This window comes from Alexandromys fortis, unplaced genomic scaffold (assembly GCF_014885135.2).
Source record: "Alexandromys fortis isolate MF-2015 unplaced genomic scaffold, M_Fortis_MF-2015_v1.1 scaffold_37, whole genome shotgun sequence".
Classification (NCBI taxonomy): Eukaryota; Metazoa; Chordata; class Mammalia; order Rodentia; family Cricetidae; genus Alexandromys; species Alexandromys fortis.
In genome coordinates, this window is record NW_026067914.1 from 8,563,795 (window position 1) to 8,587,140 (window position 23,346).

Here is a 23,346-nt window from a genome sequence, read left to right on the forward strand (position 1 = left end):
CCCTTTTGGTGTGAGGTAGTAAATCTTTCTAGCATTGTCCAGAAGGCAGAAGTGAAATAACATGAAGTAAATTGCCTTGCATAACACAGAAGAAGATAGCCTATGTTATTCAGGCAAACATGATAAGAAGAGCCACTATTTGCATATACTAAAGTGTTGAGTAATGCTTCTCCTCTGTTAAAAAGAAAACTTCAGCTTCAGTGAGTAGATGCTCATTGCCTTGGATCTACTTCACCTGGACTGTCACAGAGATGTCTCTAGACCGTGAATTGTTGTCAATATGTTTGATCACAGCTCTGTTTAGTTCATGATTCATCTGTGGAAACAAGATACTACTTCTCTGGGTTTTTTCTTTTGCTCTTTCATCTGAAACAGCAGGAAGATTCAAAGCAACCATGTGAGCATGAAAATCTACTGTAACAGTCTAACTCTACTGAACCCATTCCTACTAGAGAGAATTGAAATAAACTTCTGATTCGCGTCATTAACTGCCTTCATGTTTCCTTTTACAACTTTACTGTAGCCATTATTATTAAGACCTAATTATAAGCATTTATAATTTATGAATTGTTGCAATATATTCTTCCTGTTACTCCAACACTTCTAAAACAACAAGCAAACAAACAAAAACCCTGCTTCATTGTTGCAGGAGCTCCTTCCCTCCTTCAGCCAATAGCTGCTGAGATACCAGCCCATTGGGGCTTGGTCTCTCTTTAAAAAAGCAGCAGCTGCCCTCGCTCATGCACTGGCTTCTGGCTCCACGTCCGGCAAGTAGGGTCCCTTCCTGATTGCTCAGAGGGCTGTTGTCTGGGACGATGATCTGTAAGTTTTTCCCCTTTAAATAAATAACCTCTCTATTGGTCATAATTCCAAACTGGTGTGGGATTGTTTGTGATTTATGCCTTCACTTCATTACTGAAGCTAATATCATGTATTCTCCTGAAAGGAAAAATTTGGAAAAGGAGTCGACTTGCTGATATTAGGTGTGAGTGTAAGCAGAAAATTGTTGTCAGAAGTGAGAAGAGAAACATTACTTATCTTAGAAGCTCCTGAGATATGCAGAGGGGAAAGCATTTTCCTTTGCTGTTCCAGTAATGGTTTTATTTGAAGTCTAGTGGTGAGCAATCCTAGGAGACTGAGGGAGATACACTTCTCACACAAGTGACTCTTGAATTGCGTTACTTTCCCCTCTCCAACTCTCAGTATTCTTCATTAAGGAATCTCTTGCATTGCTGAAAATAGGTGCAGGTCTTGGGCTTCTGAACAAAGCAAGATTTTAAAAGGCATTATCATCTACTTGTTCTTCATATCTTTTGTGACAATTCATCCATTTTGGTAATATTTTCCCTGAAAGTTTGAAGAGAAATTGAGTGGATGGATATCAAATACATTGAGGATGTTTTAAAAAACTCTTTCTTGGGATTCATTTTATGACACCTAATATTTATTATGAAGCTTCATTTGATTCAAAGGCTGAGGTTATGCTGCAAGTTCATAAATATTTGGAGGCAGCTGTGGTTTAGGGAATTCCCATATATAAATTTAGTAACGTGATTTATAAAACAAATGTGGCATTGGGCCCTGATCCCTGATTCTCAGGACCAGAGAAGTTAATTATCTGCTCTCTACTATGTATATGCCTGAGTAAATATGGGAAGAGATTTCTTTTAACCATGAAACAATTGATGAAACTTAAAGTTCATCATTGGACCTCACTCCCTTTCTTTTTGCTTTTCCTTGTCCTTCCTCCACCTTCCTATTTCTTTCCCCTTCTGTTATGTTTTTCCCTTTCAATTCACCCCCCCCCCTTCATATTCACTAAGAAAGGGGCAGGTCTCCCATGGGCACCAGAAGAGCAAGGCATATCAAAGTGCCTTAAGAACAAACACCTTCCCCTGTATTCACTCTGGGCAAAACAATCAAGCATGAGGAATGGGTGTCCAATAAATTTTAATATTACTTTGTCTTGGGCAAGCTGACCCGACTTGCTAAAGAAAGATTTCAGAAGTGAAAACTGGGTAAATAGTGTACTTGATTTAAGCAAAGGAGTCCAAAAGTATATTTTGGAGGTGGTAAATAGTACAGTGTTGCTGATATTGGAATTAAGTATAGAATAGGATGTAATGGCCACCATGCACTAAACTATGACTGGTTAAGTGGTAGAAAAATTTTAAGTGCTTTCATTGAAATCCTGTTGCCAATATAATGTCTAATCAACTCAATGCTTTCAGTAACATCTTCTCTGGGGTTATGGTTCTTGTATTTTTGTTTCAGTGTGAATCTGAGGGGAGTGATGTGTTTATATTAGTGCCAATCAATAGGTGCTGCAGTACCAAATAGTAAAGTCATCGAGCAACTTTGGGAGCTGATTCTCTCTTGTCATCTTGTTAAGGCAAGGTCTCTCCTGTCTCCATCATCTCTCCATAACAGTTCCAGGATTACAGATGTGTGCCCTTGTTTTCATCTCTTCTACCCGTGTTCCTAGCATCAAAAGAGATCATCAGACTTGTTTGGCAAGTGCTTTTGTCTGTTGAGCTCTCTGTCTGTACTGAAACTTTAAATAATTATTCCACCCAGCAATTGCGTGATTGTTGTTTCTTGAAGAATTTTATTAGGTTTCTTCATTATTTTAAATAAGAAGAAATCATGAATGTCAACTATATATGGAATTTGCACTTAACATGTCATTGTCATGTTTAAGTCTCTCCATGTATTCAAGAATACAGGTTAATTCGTTTTAAGCTTTTTCTTCTGTACTAGATCATAACTTCTATGCACATTAAAGTCAGTTGTTTAATTTCTTGGCTGTACTGACATGTCTTTTATCCAAGAAGCCACTTCCAGAAACAAGAACCCAAGTTTTTCAACATCAGCTTCTCTCCTCATGGCTCTTTAGCAACAGGGTTAGATGTAATAGATATTAACTTCCTGAGAAACTATAGTTTGCCTAAATCTTGACCCCAAACTTCAATAGTTTCCATGTAAAGCATTCTCTTTTGAACTATCAAGCCCAAACTCTATTTTCCTTCCACACTGATTGAAATTTATTGGAAGTCTTCCAAACATTCACTGGCTGAAAGAGCTCTCAATATCCTCTCTGTCAACAGGATCATGGCAATATACAGTTTCACATTCTTCAAAGAGTGTGCATGCCTTTCTTTTCATTTATTTTTAAAATAGTACTATAAAGAGAGGTAAAGATCCAGAGATATGTGATGCCTCTCCTAAACTAGCAACACATTTTTAGCATCCTAAGAACAACCACAAAACAATGTATCTCCCTGTAGAGCACGTGATGTTCCACTGCATTGTCTTTTTCTGGTGTTGATTGCTCTAGGCTCCACCTTAGGTTTAATACCTGTGGTTTTGCATTATTTTAAAGAGGCCCTTTCCTTAGCACCAATTCAGAAAGGACGTAAACATGCTTTGTGTCTTCTGAGTCACGGAGTAGATGATAATGCTTTTATGGCTACATATCAAATTAGTATGACAAAATATTTTGTCCCAGAATTTGTACCTTTGATGAACTTTCAGCTAAAGTATAAAGAGAGAATTGGAATTTTCCACTTGTCTTTAAGATGTAAATATTTTTTAACAAGTAAAAATCCTTGTCCTTCTCTGTCACCTACAACACCACAATTATCACCATCACCGCTCCTGTTTTGCATTACAGAACACTTGAACCACAGGACACTCAGCATACTTATAGCAGATAATAAATGTAAACATTATTTTAGGGGATACTTATTGTCTTAGTTACTTTTCTATTACTGTGATAAAATACCATGCCCGAGGTAACTTATACAATAAAGCATTTAATTTAAGGCTTACAGTTTTAGAGGTTTAAAGGCACAATGGCAGGAACAGCAGAGAGCTTACATATTGTTCTGTTAAGTTGGAGAGAAACAGAGAGAAAGAGGAGAGTGGCCAGAATCTTTTGAAATCCCAAAACTTCCCCCCACTGATATATCTCCTGCAACAAGGCCACACCCCCTAATCCTTACCAGACTGTTCTATCAACTGGGGACCAAGTACTCAAACATCTGAATTTATGGAGGCTTTGTGTGTTCCTCTGGAAGCTGCTAATTCAGTCAAAGAGGATGACTTCACCAAAAAGAGGAGGACAGGCCAGTCAAGGATCTAGGAATAGCTGCACTCCCCTGCTAGAACTTCCAAATGAGCTCTCATGGCTGTTGTCCCTCAAACCACCATGCTCACATAAACCTGGCTTAAAATTGCCCCAAATTGCTTCAAGGTTATGATGATTTGTATGAGGTAAGAAAAATAAATATCTCCCCCCTTTTTTCATTTTTTATTGATTTTTATTGAGCTCTACATTTTTCTCTGCTCCCCTCCCTGCCTTATTTAAGTCTTCTTTATCTAATTTGAGTTGATTTTGGTATTTGTGATAAGATTTTATTCTATGTCATTCTGCATAAGAACTGCAACTTTCCCAACACTATTGAAGAGATTATTTTTCCTTGGTTTAATCCTCTTACTTATTCTCAAAGCAATTGACTGCAGTTGTATGTATTTGTTTCTGGTCTCTTTAAACTATTGCCCTTTGTGCCTTTTTATTGTCAGCATCAAGTTGTTTTGGTTGCTAAAGTCTTATTTTATATTTCTCAATCTAGCAATGTTATGGCTCCAAGTTATTTTCTTTTTGGTCAAGGTTATTTTCGCTATTTAGTATCTCCTCTTGTCCTGTAGGAATTTGTTATGTTTGTGTTATGAGTACTGTTGATGGCATAGAGTATATGGATTTATTTGATCAATATGACATTCAAGTAGTATTTGTTCTTTCAGTCGTGGTCATGGTATCCACTTATATTTGTTAGTTTTATTAGTAATTCTTTTTAATCACTGTCTTCCAGCTTCTTCTATATAGAAAACCTTAGAATTTTCTCTAACATAGATCAACCTAGAACACATTATTTAGCAAAATAAACTAGACATAAGAGGCAAACTCTGTGCAATCTCCATTATGTGTACAATTTAATGCATTAAAACCACAGCAGTAGAAAGGAGAATGATGTTACTATTGTCTTGGAGTTGGTAGACATAGTCAAGAGAATGTTAGTAGGCTTCAAAGAAATATTTTATGGTGTTTACTGCACAGCCTAAGAATTATACCTAATGATAATGTGCCATACAGTTTAAAAGTGTGAGAAGAGATTAGGAATATCTTTGAAACAAATCACTAGATGACACTTATGCCAATCAACCTGATTTGAGTATTCCATAATGCATGCATATATCAAAACACCACACTGTGATCCATAAATATGTAATTATCTTTTAGATACAATACAATTCTAAATATAGTACTCATGCCTGAAGTTCTCAAAAAAAATAATGAGAAAAAATCATTGGTGTCATCCTTGCTCAACTTTTGTTTAGGAAGTCATAATGGTAAAGTTTTAATGGTGTAAATTTTGAACTTCCTAATCAACAAAATATTACATCAAACTCCCTATTCCTCTGGCTCTTACAATCAGTATGTCTCCACTCTGCAATTCTCCCTGAGCCTTAGGTACTGTAGCAGGAATAGTCTTTCCTCTAATAAAGAATGTCAAATGCTCAGTCCTGACTACATAAACATTCTAGTAAAATTATATGCTCTGAAAGCATGTATTTATGAATTTATTACGCACACATACAATATATGTGTGTATAACAATGTGTATATATGTGTGTTACAAATAATGAAAAGAATCATGAATTTAAAGAGAGTAAAAATGGGCATATGGGACTGTTTGGTGAGAGAAAGGGGAAGGGAAAGATTATAAAATTATAAACTCAAAAAACTATTTCTGGTTTTACGACCCTGCTAAAAAGGGTTAACATGAAGGACTTAACACCAAAAACAGCCTAAGGATGATCACATACTTTCTAGATTTTGTTGTTCCAAATACACTTTTTGATTATACATCAAGAATAGAATTGAGCTTTGGTTGTTGTTCAGTTAAAGCTATATTGTTTAATGGCTATTCTTCATGAATACAATTGATAATGCGCTATGAATGTGATAAAGACATTCTGGAGATGTTCCAGAATAAAATGAAACAAAATTGAAAAACTAAATGTTAAAATTTGAAATTTAGGTGACCACCATCACAATTATCACTCTCCTGAGGTTAACACACAACCTGAAAGGCTTTTGATGAATAGGAAATCGGACCAATTCTTTTGCAAATCCTTATGTGCTGAGCTGTTCTTAGTCCAAGGACTTAGCAATCTCTGACTCACTGCCTTTCTTGCTTTTCTACTTTTGGCAGCATTCTGGTTACCATGCTAAACAGAGTGGATTTGTCTTTAATTTCTTTCTGTGTACTAATGTCTTATTCTAAACAAAGAGGATTTCTGGATTCTTTAAATTTAAGATTCCAACACCATCTCTTTTGTTTATATTTCTAGCATATCTCAAATCCACTCTCTCATATTGTTCTGTGGATGTATTATTTTCTGCTTCGCTTCCCTAATAGGTCAACTCATCCTCACAGTATTGGACTGTTCCTTTGGTGAAATGGCTTCATTGATTCCCTAATGTCACCAGGAGGATGCTCATTCAAGGTCATTCACACACCTCTACAAAATTACCTGCATTCTCTGAAAACAATTTCTCTTATAATTTCTTATTCAGCAAGGCTAAATGACATTTGTGTGTATGTGTGTATGTATTATTTTCAACTAATTTTATTTTTATCTTTTTTCCTTTGTGTGTCCTCCTCTTAGAGAATATTAGTAAATTATTAATTAAATTTTTGAATTTTTACTTTTTGATACCAATGCTCATTTAAATTGTAAACCTAAAAATGGGAGCCACACTGTTATTTTCTCTGTATTACTAATATTATAGATATTAATATCTTTAACATTTTAATATTATACAATAAAATATTTACTTGTTTGAGAAAATCTTAAGTAATCAAAATATTTTATAACATCAAAATTTTATGCACAACACATGCATACACATGCACGCACACACACACACACACACACACACACACACATACTAAAGGAATTTATATTCATGGGCTGACAGTACTCCCCCACAAGAACCACAGACTGACAAAACCTCCAGCACCAGGTACAAAATTTTCATTTGAATGTTTGGTCAGGGTAGATCCAGTGACTCTCAAAGGGTAGAGGCTATTGATAGAGCCTTTTTCTTACTTCTCAGAGGTTGGAGGTAACACCTTTTAAATCCAGAAGGGACCTCAGCCTTAGGATATTGGCTTTGGATTTTCCAGTTGGATCTAGCCTGAAAGTCTCTCTCTGGAGGTCTAGCTTTCGTAATACCAGAAAATATTAAGCAAGCTGCAAAAAGAGGAAAGAAATTGGTAGCCTTTAGTAGCTACAACATCTACGATCCACAACAATGACCAACCAGCAAGATGTCTACAAAGGTACAATCAGTGGCACAAATACGTTGGTGGCAACCAACAGTTGTCAATTTAATAAAAGGGGAATCACACTGGGTACTAAGAAACCTAGCCAAATTTGGGGTTATTGAGATAATTGACTTTAGAAAAAAATCACAACTGTTTTACTAGACCCACATAATTCCTGACTACATTCTAAATTATACCCCCAGATAAATGCATCTTAACTACATATCCTTCCCCCATAAATGAAACTTTTCTTTACAGCAAATGGAGACCATCACAGCAAATCACAACTGGACACAATGCAGAGATCAAAGGATCAAGATGAGCTCAGTCTCAGTGAATACATCCACATCACAGTTGCTGTGTGTACAGCTCAGGGAACATCACAGGAGACGTACCAATGGGATTGTTAGAGTCAGAATGCCAGCGAGACTGATGTGAAACAATCTCTCTTAGGAACATCGACATAAACAAGAGCAGAACAATAGCAGTATCAAGAGACATGAAACATGGAAGGGGGGAGATTTCATGGAGTCCTGTCCCTAGACAAAGAAGTATGGACAACTAAAGGGCTCTGCAAGAGGGAGACTTAGCTTCTCCCAAGGATCCTTCATTGGCTATCCAATACAAAGCAGTCAGCCTTGAAAACCATATAAACACAAGCAACAAAAATGGACTCAGGAGGTCGTCTATATAAATCCATGAATATATTTACATATATACAAGTGTGTATGTAGCAAAAACAATCATGGATAAAGGACTGGAGGGAGAAAAGGGACAGTGAAGGTGATGTGGGATTCTATTTTAATTAAAAATATATTAAAAATATATTGATTGCCCAGTAGGCCACTTTTTAAATTTTCTTTTGACATGTTCTAACCTAGAAGATAAGTGAACACATGGTTTTCATTATTTCTCTGGAAATGTTGGATGTTGGATGATATTCAGTTCAGCATTAGATTTTAAAATTCAGTAAGCGATTTTTGATAAGGGCAACTTTGAACATTCTAGACAAATTTCAGCACCTTCTAAAACACCATTAAAACTTCAGGGTGTATATCTTTCAATCAAAATGTGCAAATGTTTATTTTTAACCATCTTTGTGTCATTGCGAATCGCAGACTTTTATGTACAATTTCCGTGGCCCAGATGAGGCTACGACAGCATAATTTATTCATTGAGTAAGCTACATAGCAAATTTAAATATTTCCTTGTATCTCTAATAGCAGATTGGTACTTTGGACAGCCAATATTCCAGTAAATGCAAACAAAAACAACACCGAAGATTTGTTTTGTGTCATTTATTTTCAATGTGCTTTAATTGCACAGGAACTTTAATTGAGTTGTAATTGCACTTTATTGCATGCATTTGTATGAATTAAAAAATACTTAAAGCAGAAGCGTGGTAGATGAAACAATTCCATGCATACAGCAGTTCCCATAAAGAAAAGTTTTATTATCAGTTTTGTTACCACTATTAGACAACTTAAAGTGAAGATTGCAATGCAGTCACATTGTGTTCAACTGGGCCTTTTATTTTCTACTAATTCCTCTTTGCCATCTCCGACATTTTTGCTCAGTCTCAGCTATTTTACACCCTATTCTCTCCTACAGAATTCAAACCCTAGATTCCGTATGGATCTCCATAGTTTCTGATTCTACTTTTCTGAAGCAAGAGAGGATACTTGGGGAGGAGAGCAGCCGTGTATTGATGCTGCATGCTTGCTGCTCTCTGTGTAGCCGTCTTCCACTATGCCCACAGATCCCATTTGCTACAAATGCTCCTTAAAACCAGCTTTCTGTATCTCATTGCCTCCTTGGCTCAGGATGCTACTGGCTTTCTAGAGTTCCTGAATTTTTTTTCAGTTCTTCCTTGTGTTAATTTTGTTCTCACTTCTGTGTCTACACACTCTCTCTCTCTCTGTCTTTCTCCGTCTTTTTACATTCATATGTGGTACATCATTTTTACAAATATACGAATCTTTCTTTGCTTTATGTGTCTTTAATACATAGCTTGAGATATAAATTATGGTCAATTAAGAACAAATGAGAAATTGACCATATGATGTATATGACATTATATCCAGACTAAACTTTATACTTGCCTTACCAGGACTAATTAAAATGCAACTATACAAAAGAATGAGAAAGTGCTGAGTTCAAATTTTCGTTATTGCGTAGGCCACATAAAGATCTTTCTAATTTTAATCTATATCAATATTTGTTTGCTAAATTGAGGTGTGATTCAAATTCTGCTTTAATATTAAGGACAACTATCACTAAAATTAGGTATTGTTCACATGGAAAGACAAGGAAAGAGCTGCAACTGAGATATAACCCTCTCCCTGAATATGAGCCTTTAAGTGTTCTCAGTTTGTAGCCATTTATCTATTAGAATTTTATAATAGTAGATCTATATTCTGTCTGTAGCATATATAATAAAAACTCAGAGACAGAAATTTGGGTTCAACCTGAAAATGAGAAAAGCAAAGCGATCAAGCCCCTAGAGAAGTCTTATGTCTCTCTCTACCAAGACTAGGCAATCACAAACATACAGACTAAGCATACAAAACAGACTAAGTCTCTCTCTTCTCCCACTTTATATTCCCTCTAGGTAGGATTAAAGACTCCCTAGGACTGGGATTAAATGTGTAGACCACCACCACCTGGATTTGTTTCTGCATTGATCTTGTGTAGTCCAGGGTGGCCTTAAACTCACAGACGTCCTTCTTCCTCTGTCTCTCAAAATCTTGGGATTAAAGGTGTGTGCCACCACTGCCTGACCTTAGTGGCTTAGTTTTGCCTGTCTTTAGGCAAGCTTTCTTAAAACATAAATAAAATATCACTGTATCTGCTCCATAATGTTATCCATTCACTGTGCTCTGTTTTTTCACAGTTCCACCTGTTTTCACTGCCGGTCATGGTTGTATGCATCAGCCCGATGTCTTAGGTTCAACAATTACTCTTCTTCACTCCTTGCACATTTATGTGTTTAACGGACCATCAGTTACTTTTCTTACATTTCAGCAGATGTAGCATTAACTTGGTTTTCCCACATCCAATATTTGCAAAGCAATAAACAGTTTATTGGCCGTTCGTAACAAGAAACAATTCCTAAAATTTTTATGTATTTTTCTTACAGTTAGCCAAGATCTGTTCAATATTCACAACCATTAATCTCATTCCAGCCAGGCACAGATAACAACTGTGGGAGAGAAACTGCCAAGCAGGTTATGTTACAGACTGAAGAGACAGAATACTATTGAGACAGAATCACCTATTTTTCCATGGTATCATATTTCATTTAAATTTTCCCATATTTGTTACATGCTGTGAAATATAATATTGACTGGTACTTTATTTGGATTCTAATATAAAGCAAATACCACATGAGGGGTTGTTTACATCTCCCTGTTTAACTCTCCAGCCTACTATATATTTCATACTAACACGATCTCTAATTTTGGAAAAACAAATCAAAACACTGATATAGTTCAATAATATATCCAGAGTGTCATAGTTGATGTACACTGTAGATATATTTCAAAGTAAGTCTGGTTTAAAATTATGTAGATCTTTATAAACATTTACAGGGATGTTGTGAGGAAAATTGCGGCACCATTACACACACTTTTATTAACTTAATATTACCGAGCAGAGTAGGCCACTGTCAAGGTACATAGACAAATATTGAATAGATGATAGGGAGTTAATTTTTAAATATTATGTCTAAAAATAGAAATAGATGAATAAAAGAACTAATTTTAAAATAGAATTCTTTCTAGTTGTGCCAGTTTTCCATGAGATTCAGATATCTTTTTTTAAACTGGCGTATAGATCAGAGGATTTATTCTTATTTTTCGCTCATCTAGCTGCTTCATTTCTGGAATGCTATCAAGATCATCTTGTATTAATTAGAAAAAAGCCTATGTGATATTGTTAATGTCATTTATGTCAACAGCAAGCTATTTTTTCTTTACTATTCACAAATATGTGGGGCTTTAATTTATCACGGCATCCACCATCTTGATTTTTCAAGAGAGTTTTTTTAGTGCATTTTAATAAAGGGCACATTGAAGAAAGCAGTTTATTGGTAAATGAAGTACATGGGCATTTACAGTTTTCCCTGGTAAACACTGAAGTTCTGTGTCTGGTAAAATTTTGGTTAGGTCTAGCATGGTGGTGCAAACATTTCATCCAATTTTTGGGAGAGAGGGTCAGCAGGATTAACATTGCTTATGCTATATAATGAGAATCTGTTTCAAAACAAACACACAAATTAACAAACATCAAAGATCTTGGAATACAGCTTGACAGTGTAATACTTCGCCACAATATGTAAGTCCCTGAATTAGAAAAAAATTATTCTGATCAGGTAATTCATTTTTGCATAAAAAGTATGTTTAAACTCACACGAAATAGCAAAAGTAGCATCAGAATGTTTTATTGTTGCCATCCCCATGTTCTTGGCGCTTACACCAACTATGTAAGTGTACAGTGTCTATTAGAAAAAAATATATTTTGTGATTTTAAAGCCACATGGTTATTCTATTTTTATAAATCTTGAAATAATTGTTTCTGTTGAGAGAGAAATAGAGATGGTGGGAACATAACGGCATATGTTCCCTAAGCTTTACTGGTTTTATCGTTTACTTTTAGCCCAGACATACCGTCTCTAAAAGAGACACCCTTTTCAAACCCATTACTTATTGTCTCCTAATGAGGATAATCAATAGTGACTCACCCTGAAGGGTTAGATCATCTCTCTGACACTGAAATTTCCTGTAAACACCAGCTCCATCGTGAATAATCTGTGCACGGATTCATGAGACCAAAGGAGAAGTTTACTCACCCACGGCCAGACATATTTTATTTTAATGTATCTTCCTCTGTGATAAATTATTGACTTCTGAAAGTGCATTGTTTCAGAGTCTTTTTCTATCTACAAAAATATTCATCAGAGTAGTTTTGTACCTTGGCGCAATGTCATCTTTTCTACACAAGTGACACGTCTGGCATTTTTATATCCTATCCTTCAATTTCCTCAAACTCTGATGTCAAAACAATTACCTGATTAAGGGACAGCACGAAATACAGATGAGCCATTCTCACGGGCTGCTCAGGCATTTTTTTTCCTTCTTGGTAAAGGTAAAGAAACCAAACAGACACTGAGCTTTAAGGGCTTCTGACATTTTTTTCCGGGGCTTTTCACTTGCTTTCAGCCCTGGCATGCCTTGAGACAGTCAGAGTCACTCGTGAACCTTTGATCTCACTGTATTTAATTAGGGAAACCAACAGGATCTTGTGTTTGGAGGCCAGCGATGTGTGCAAAGCCACGTGTAATGTGAAGTCTGACAAATTGTAGTGAGTATTTTTGGACAGGCAACTTAGAAGGCCTTTTGTTGTCTGTGCCCTGTCAGCTTTTGACTCAAGCAGAGTCGATTAACATAAAAAGAGAATCCTCCATTCCTGGGGCATGCCTGGAAAGCATGAATCTGTCACTTTTGATTCATTTTTTTTTTCTTGAGCCGGGTCATGTACAATATAAAACCATTACATCCCCTGAAGTTCTTTTCCCCCTCACCTAGGCTCTACATCTTTAGGTAGTTATCAGCTCAATTTCTTAGTTTTCCCAAAGTATAACATAATATTTATCATCACTGTACATACATCTTCTGTAAATTAATTCACTAATAAATTTCAATGATATTGTGTCATTATGTATTGTAACACATAAAATTTAACTCATACTAACCTGCAGTGGAACCAGGAAAAAATGTGCTTTTGAGAGAATTTTCAGTATAAATTGCGACTTGGAAGTGATGAGTTTTGCTTTTTGTTTTCAGGTAGATGACATGTTTCTGATTTTTTTTTTTTTACTTATTTAGTATCCCAGAATTGGGACAGTGTTTCTAAGTTTCAGTTTGAAATCACTGCTGACTACTAAACTTCAAGATCTTAACATGTGAGATGGTTGAAATCAGAAAGCACTGTGATTTGGGCCAAGGCCAGGCTATAGTCTTGGCCCTTTGTCTCTGTTTCTTTTTTATAGTTGGGAAGAGATACCATGACCAACACAACATGTGAAATCATTTTTTGAGGCTCAAAAATGCAGATGGTTAGAGTCCCAGCCCATGATGATGAGAAACATATAGGAAGGCATAGTGGTATGGTGCTGTAGTCATAGCTAAGAGTTTACATGTTAAGATAACAAGAAGGCAGAGAAAGGGGTCAAGGAGGATGGGAGGGAAGGAGGGAGGGAGAACTAGGCTCTCTGTTAATAGTTTGGGCATTTGAAATTTCAAATCCCGTCTCAAATGACACACTCCATCTAACAGTGCCACATTTCCTCAACCTTCCCAACAGTTTACCAACTATGTACCAAACACTCAATCATTTTTGATCAAATCAAAACATCCTTACAAGGGTGTGCATTCCTTTGTTACTGAAGGAACTTCTTTCTAACTTTTCAAGATGATTTCCTCATCCCTGTTGTAATGTCAAGGAGTGCATGCTATTTCCAAAATAAAACTCATAAGGCATCATATGGTCCTCACACCATGAATTATCATCCCCGCATCTCTGCTTCATCACCTCCTTCTCTCACTATTTTTAGTATGATCCTTAAGGGATTGCAATGGTTAAAGGTTGCATTATCTATAATGGAAAAATACCCATCTGTAGTAAAGCCACAGACACCAATCTCTGTCCATTCCAGGAAACCTTACCCTAATGACTCTGACTTACTACAAGTGTTGTCAGTGATTAACTGTGGCACATTATGCCCTGATTATATTTTATTCTTGCAGAAGCAAATGGAAACTCAGAACTTATCATGTGTCAGTTGCTTATCATCCTTAGGTTTTCAAGACTCATAGGTGATGCAAGATATGTGTGGGTCCTCCTGCTACATTGGGTTGGAATTTCATCCTCTTCTATTATTTCATTTATCAAACATAATTTAATATTTTTAAATGCCATAAGTTTATATATTCAAAACATTCTACATATTACATTATGTTATTATCCGGTGAACCAAATAAAATGTATGTACTTTGTTTACTTTAATTAAGTTACATAAACAGCTTTAAATCTGATCAAAAATAGATTTCTTTCCATTAATTAACAGAATAAATAAAGGGTTTTGATGTGTAGAACTTTTTGGCAGGTTGTTTTGAATGTATACTAAAACTTTCTAGGCTGTTATAATATTTTTATATTCCTGATTTTAAATTAACTAGTTGTAAAAAGTAATTGTGTGTGTGCGTGTGTGTGTGTGTGTGTGTGTGTGTGTGGTTTATTTCCTTGTCTGTGCACCATGTGCATGAAGCAGGGAGAAGAGGCTCTAAAAGAATGGAAATGGACACAGAATCAGTAATATCATTGTGTGTTGATGCTAATTTCTATTTTAAGTTCAATAACTTTAGTTTCCTTTTGTCAACAAAATAGATCTATTATAAAGCAATCACATGTCACTCATGGAAAACAACGAAATAAATCTTTCTTATCCACTTTGTTCATAATGTAATTGTACTGCTTCCTTTTCGGTTTTCTTAACAAATCCCCTAATATTAGATGCTGTTTTCTCAACAAGATCATAATACTGAAATGTTAGATTTTGCAATATTTTCTCAGTTTACAAAGCATTTTCACCTTGACCTGTTTATCTTAGTGCTAAAACAATACTGCAAACCATTTCCTTTTGAATTAAATGTACATTCAAAAGCTTATGGCAATCAAGGGATTTGACCAAAGCAACACAACTAGGAAGTAGCAAAGCTGAGATCTGAAATAAGTTTATATAACATGTTTGATCATCTCTCTTTTCATTCATTTAGAGTTTCTTTCATGAGCCAAGCAATTTTTAAGTACCAAGACTCTGTAATGAAAGCTAAGTAGACGAATTCAATGTCCTCATGAAACGTACATACTAGCAAGGTGAGAACAATCATAAATGAACATTTTCAAGTAGAAAACATTTTCACAGTCACTTAGTCGGAGGGATGTGATTGGAAGTGACTTAAGGAGAATTTGGCTATTTGATCATAGCTCATCTCCTTGATCTGAGTTGCCATTAGTGGCAGATTAAAAAGGTTTTACAAAAAGTATCTAGATGGAAACAGGAGATCTCAGTTCATATTCCTTCAGTGTAAACATTCATTATAATAATAGCATATTTCTTCTGGGGCTTTTATTTGTATTTAAACAAATATGAAGGCAAATGATAGAATTTATAGAGATGTCTTAGAATATGAGCCAAAGTATGTGGCATGATTCCTTGTCCTATAATACATCAGAGAGCAGCATCTAAAAGTACAAGTGTTTTGTAAAGCGTATAAGAAAGGTTCATTTGATTCTGTTTCATGAGTGACGTGGCTGCTTTACAAATATAGCAAAATTGAAAGAATGTTTGCCTTCAGATATAACTTATATCAGTTTGTACGTAAATATTTGCTACTATATTCCTTACTTAAATGTTAGGAGTTATAGAGCTAAGAAACATATATGATTTTGGAATAAAACTCAAACACCCTGAAGTCCATCTTCTCATAAGAATCTTGCCTATGTACATTTATAACGTGTAGTAGATATCCCATACATAACATTAGAAGACAAAATATATCAAGAGATTTGTCTTCTAATGTTACGTATGGGATATCTATCATCTTTGCAATAATCTCTGAGTTGCTGAAAATACTAACAACTACCTGTACAACCAGCTGTGTAGCAGTTCCCAGTGCTCTGAAACTCCAGTTGCAGGGTATCTGGAGCCATTTTTATGCCTCTCTGGACAATGCATGGATGTCTTACACATACATACATTTATAAATGTAAACTAAAATCTCAAAAATATAAAATACCAGGAAAATTGAGATTTATAGAAGAAAGTATTTCAGTGTTTTGAAGTTCTAGGAAATGACTGCTGTACTGTCCCAGTTCTATGTTGATGAAGTTCTATGTTGGCAATGATGCAAATTAATGTTAGAATAGAAAGGAGTGTGGCCAAAATTAGATTTATTTAACAGACTCTTTGTGAGAACTACTGTGGTAGGAAATTCTAAAAGTCTGGTGAAGTAAATTATTCCAAATCTCAAGGGATTGTTGACTTGTGAAAGTATTCATAATGCTGTGAGCATGCTGGAAGTATTTATTATTTCTGTGAAACGTAAAATATGGTTAAAGAGACAATCTATGATATCGATAGATAATAAGTAGATAGAATGATAGATAAAAATAAAATAGGCAAAACTCATTGAAAACAGAAGTAGGTGTAGACATCTTATAGAGAGGGAACTGAAGGGCTCAAGGGCTGCTAACAAAGTGTGAGGACCGTAGAAGAGAATGCAGAGAGATGGGGTTGACCAGGTGGAGCCTGGAATATCAAACAAGTAAAATGGTGGCTAAAAGGGGATTCTCCTAAAGTGAGATTGGCATGTCTACATCTCTATTTACAATCTTTGGGCATCATTTGGTATATTTTTGATTCCCTGAGGCGCTGCTCCATCCAAAGTCGAACATTTAATAAAGGCAGAAGCCACTTTCTCCCTTCTGTGTGAACTCCTAATCTTATATGGAGTGTTTTACTCCTGGTATTGGCGACTGCTCTTAAATGTTGAAACCAGGAGAGGATAACTCCTCATTTCACAGGTTTATTTTTCTGTCTGTATTTCTTAGTGCCAGAAGTTAGTTGGAAGCCACCACAGGGCCTGCAAAACAAACAACAAATAAATAAACTGTGCAAAGTCCCAGTCCCTGAAATATAAAGCAGAGGAGAGAGGGCAGCTGTGGGAGCAAAGGACACCAGGTAAATAACCAGATGAAACAGCAGGCAGGCAGAAGGTGCCTATCAGCTGAGGATGAATGTGCGAGGAAAAAGACAGCAAAACAGGTCAGCGGGCAGAATCAGAAAATGGCTACAAAAAGAAAACCTGAGTAAGAGGGAGGAGAAGTGAAGCCATGGAATACATGCATTAAAAATACACGAGGTTTTAACTTTGAACGCTCATGAAAAGACTTTTCCTGACACTCCTAGAGTAAATTGTGTGTTTGATTTGCTAAAGAAAAGCTGAAGAAGTTGTACTGAAATGTACCATTGGTGTTTCTGTGAGGTGTTGCCCCTCCAACTGCGGTATTGTTCCTAAGTCCTTGATAGTAGTTAATTGTCTCATAGCAACAGCCACTTGATTCCCTTGATGGTCCCCACATAGAAATGAAAGTTTCCATAATTCTGAGTCTAATACAATGGCTTTCACTCATCATACTCCTTTTAAAGACACTACTTTGTCAAACTTCAAGAGGACCTTTCTCAAGGTCATGTTTCAGTGTTACTTGGAGGAAAAGCTTATGTTAGAGACAAACAGTCTGCAATCATTTATTTACTTCACTAGAATTATTTACTAATCCTTTGGTTTTGTCAAAGTGTCTCATGCCATCCAGTCGTACCTTAAATTTGTGATGTATCCAAGGTAGTTATTAAATTCCAAATCCTCCTTATTTAAACCTCAAAAACCACATTTTATCATAATAAATAAAATTAAGACTAAAACCATATACTTCCTATATCGATGTTCATCATTGACTTTGGATAAGAACTTTATTATCCATACACATATAATAGGCATTCGTTTATTCCATATATGTCAATATCAAGCCAAATCACATAATATTCCCATGAAAATTTATTATTTCATTGTTCAATCAGTTAATGATTTTTTTATTTAAATCTAAACGATTTTGGAAGATGATTTCACCTTGGTTTTGGATAGAACAATAGTCTACTGGGATATAAATATTTGAGTCATTCTTTATTCTGTTACTTATTTGTGCTAATTGTTTTTATGTAGGATGATCCAAAAAAATTAACAGATGAAAACAATGCCTTTGGACCCTTGATTTTATTTCTCTGAAACCTCTCTTAAATGTTCTGCATAAGACAAATCTGGGTCATACTCAATAACCCAGTAGTTCAACAGTCAGTGGCTGTTGTGGTGAACAGTATCTTCCATGATATTTTTACTGTTTTTATTTCTACTTTGTTTACATGATATAAAGTAGACCTCTTGTACAGCTGCTGTTTAGGTTCAGAAACAATTTACTTATGATTAGCATATTCTTTTAAATGAAACAATCTAGAGGTGGTCATCATTCTCTTCCTCGTTATTTTGTTGAATTCAGGAAGTAAACTTGTGAAGAAACAATTATTCTCTGCCCCTTGCCTCTAACTAGTACCAAGTTAGGGAGCAGGCACTGGGGTCACTGAGAGAACTAGTTCAGCCCCATACCAACTGGGACACATTGGAGAGAAAGTTCGGTACCCTGCCTGGCCAGCACACTAGAGATGACCCTTTTGTCAGGGGTACAAGGGAGCCAGTTCTAGGGCCCGAAAGAGGAGAGCTGACTCTGCACTGCCTTGTATGTCCCCTACAGCAACCAGGAGAGAGAGCCCTGCATCTTGCCTGGGAAAAAGAGTAGAGCTAGTCCTGATGATATGAGTAACAGAGACCCTTATCTGAGGGCCTGAGAGTAGGAGCACTCACCCATATCCTTAAAGGAGGCTGCATTGGGTGAGCTAGCCAAGGCAGTGCTGAAGAGTTCACCCAGGTAGTGACAATGAAGGAAAGCTAGTGAGCTGACCAACACAGCTACCTCCCAGGCCCAGAGCTGGTGTTATGAATTGGCTCACTCCAATATCAATCAAATTTATGAACTGTTGGAGCATGTGAAGAAGACAAATCTACAGATACAAAACAGTAGGATCGCTATCACACATACCAAGAGGATGAACCCCAGTGAAGTTCCATAATCGGTGGTGAAGCAGAAACCAGAGGCCCGAGTCAGACCAATAACTTTTGGCAATGAACACTTGCAAGGATATATTAAAGGGTAAACTTTTTCTCAACAAGTCATACTACAGCTTCCATGACAAGGTGCTGCTGCTGCTGCTGCTTCTTCTTCTTCTTCTTCTTCTTCTTCTTCTTCTTCTTCTTCTTCTTCTTCTTCTTCTTCTTCTTCTTCTTCTTCTTCTTCTTCTTCCTCCTCCTCCTCCTTCTTCCTCTTCCTCTTCCTCCTCTTCTTCTCTTCTCTTCTTCTTGTTTCTTTTCTTCTTTCTTTCTTCTCTTCCCCCTTCTACTTTTTCTTTTCTACTCCTACTTTTTTTTGTTTTGTTTCTTTCACATAGTTTGTGGTTTTTCTTTTAATATTCCTGTTGATTTGGGAGGTGGAGGGATTGCAAGAGCAGATGGCTGATGGGAAGAGATGGAGAGATAAGTAGAATCAGAATACTTGATGTAAAATTCCCATTATCAATAAAAGTAAAAATAAAAAATTCTTCCAAAGTTCTAATACCTTATAATCATCTTGATAGAAACAAAAGAGGCATTTTAAAATTTGGTTTAAATGTAATTTTTTGTGGTAACAAGATGAATTAGCAGGTAAAGTTACTTGTTGCCAATCCTGAGACTGTGAGTTTGATCTGCTGAATCCACACAGTAGAAAGAGGAAACCAGCTCCCTAAAGGTGCCTTCTCACCTCCATCTACATTTTTTTTGCTCATGTAGGCAGATAGCATGCTAGCATGTGAGTGTGCAAGGGAACACACATATACACTAAATAACATGTAAAAAAAAGCACCCTAAATTTCATGGAGTAAAATAAAGAATTTGTTTTATTACTTTTATTTACTGCATTTTTACAATATTTAAAAAAAACAGGAGATATCACTAAACTAAATGTACATTGAATACCATTAGATAGCTGCATCCACCTTGTGGGGCTGCGATGTAACTCCCTCTTCTCTTTCTGCTGGGCATGATGATAGTGTAAAACATAATACAAGGATGGTTTGATGGGTCTCAAAAAAAAAAAAAAAAACCCTCCTCACTTCTCTGTTTGTGCTGTCCTTCCTAAGTACTCTTAGGACATACCTGACTGCTTTTAGAGTTATAGACCTCATTCAATGGTTGGGAAACTGTAGTAACCCCTCTGACTCAGAGCTGCTGTTTTCATAGTTGTTTATAGTTTTATTATAATGTTTGTTTTTGTTTTAAAGTACTTCCAATGCGTTTTTTACAAGACATATTAATTTTAAAGTGTTTTAGCGGTTTCACATGTGTATAGTAAATTCTGTTTATTCTCACTCCTTAATCTCTCTTATTTCCTTCCTACCCCCGTAATCCTCTCAGCGCTATGAATTCCTCTTCCACATGCATGCCTTTTGGTTCTGTGACACGCTGAGATTAAGCAGCACTATCTTTGAGACTTGGAGCCTAGTGGGTGCACTATTGGGTACACAACTGAATATAATGTCTATCTTTCCCCATAATTCACTAATAATTAAGAGTCCAGTGGAGAGAAGGACATTCTAAGTCCTTAGCTGAGCCATGGTTGGCTCTTGACAGGCCCATTCTTGCCCAGGTCCAGTGTACTTAATCTCATCCACTGTGAGATCATGATTGCATTGACTACAGCATGCCTGGAAGACAGTCTTTGGAGCTCTCTTCTTCTTTTTTTTTTTAATTTTTATTTATTTATTTATTAAAGATTTCTGTCTCTTCCCCACCGCCGCCGCCGCCTCCCCTTTCCCTCCCCCTCCCCCAATCAAGTCTCCCTCCCTCGTCAGCCCAAAGAGCAGTCAGGGTTCCCTGCCCTGTGGGAAGTCCAAGGGCCACCCACCTCCATCCAGGTCTAGTAAGGTGAGCATCCACGAAACTGCCTAGGCTCCTACGAAACCAATAGGTACAGTAGGATCAAAAACCCATTGCCATTGTTCTTGAGGTCTCAGTAATCCTCATTGTCCACTATGTTCAGCGAGACCGGTTTTAACCCAGGCTTTTTCAGACCCAGGCCAGCTGGCCTTGGTGAGTTCCTGATAGAACATCCCCATTGTCTCAGTGTATGGGTGCACCCCTCGCGGTCCTGAGTTCCTTGCTTGTGCTCTCTCTCCTTCTGCTTCTGATTTGGACCTTGAGATTTCTGTCTGGTGCTCCAATGTGGGTCTCTGTCTCTGTCTCCTTTCATCGCCTGATGAAGGTAGTGGTGGCGCACGCCGGTAGGATTTGCTGAAGGAGGCAGAGGCAGGAGGATCAGGAGCTCTCTTCTTATCTACTACCTCTTTCTCATTGTTCTCTGACACAGAAAAGGTGGGGCATAAGTGTCTTATTTAGGGTTAAGCATACAGTTCCACTTCTTTCAGTTCCACTTATTTTCAGCATTGAGCATCATGGGTATTTTTGTTCACTACTGTTTACTGCAAAAAAGAAGCTGGCTTTGTTATGAACGAGAGTAACACTTTTCTATGAATATAAACATGCATGTTTAGAAAGCAGCTTGCTTCTATGTTATTTTACCTAACCAATAGTAGTGAGCTACATTCTACAGTCTATGACCTCCCCAGTCATGGGAATTTAATTAGGTTTACAGTATCGGGCATGTGTTTCCTCCTTGGAACCAGGTTCAAATGTTGAGACACTGGTTATCTTTATCTCAGTCATGCTGCCATTTGCCAGTAACTCTAGTTTACCTACGAGCCTGCATTATAGTTTCTAGATTATAGAGGATGTGCTGTTAAACACGTATTTCTAAGATCTATAGTAATGATTCGTCTATGAGGAAGAACAGGTGGTATTTATCTTTCGGGGATTGGGTGACTTTACTCAGTATTTTTTTCCTGTCTATCAATTTATCCGCAAAGTCCATTTATTCATTTTTCTTCACACTTTAATAAAATTTCATTATGTATATTTATTACATTTTCATTGCCCATTTCTCTGTTAATGAACATCTAGAATTTTATTCCCTAGTTATTGTTAATAGAGCCCAAATTAATATGAATGTTCAAGTAATGCTGAAGTAAGATGAAGATTACTTTGGGTATATACCCAGGGATGGTTTTACTAATTATACGACAAGCTATTTCGAGGAGAAAACACCACACTGATTTCTATAGCAGCTGAATCATTACATTTTCTCACTATCAATAAATACCCTCCCAACAAAATCTCCAGGGCCTGCTACTATTTGATGGCTTCATAATAGCAATTCTGATTGAGATGACACATAATATTAAAATCATTTAATTTTCATTTCCTGCTTGTAATTATGTTGAACATTCCAAGTGTTTACTAGCTATTAATATTAATTAATATTTACAACATTGAGAACTTTCTATTAAGTTCTAGTGACCATTTTAATTGAGTTCCTTATTTTCTTGTTGTTTAGTATCTCCCTCCCCCCAGTTCTTTGTATTTTTGAGATATTAATTCTATCTTAGGTGTATACCAGGTAAGGATTTTCTCTCTTTCTGTGTATGACTTTGTCACTTTCTTGACAATTTTTATAGTTGTAGAGAAACATTTTAACATCATATAAACCTGTTTGCAGTTAATGGCCTTTTTTCATGTGACCAGAGTCCTCTTTAGAGAGCATGCCTATGCCTATGTCTTGCGGCATGTCCCTTGCTTTTTGATCCAGCAGTTCCAGAGTACCAAGTTTCAAGATAGTCTTTGATGCATTTTGAGTAGGTTTTGTTAAAGTATCTAGTCCAGTTCTTTTACATGTGAATATCATTTTTTTTTTTTACCCATCAACATTTGGTGAAGAGGCTCTCTTTTATTCAGTGTATTTTAAAATGTTTTTCCCCAAAATCAAGTAGTTGAACTGAATGAATATGTATTTGGGACTTGTAATCTTATTACTGGCCTACTGGACACAGGTGCTGATGTAAGTATCATTACCCCAGAATCTTGGCATCCATATTGGCCTCTTCAGAATGTAAATGTTCAGTTCCTGGGAATTGGAACCCTATCTCGAGTAAGACAGAGCACGAGATGGGTTGAATGTATAGGGCCTGAGGGACAAATAGGGAAATTAAGGCCATATGTAGCCAGTATTGCAATGAATTTATGGGGTCGTGACCTATTACAACAATGGAATACCCAAATTAACATTCCTGCTA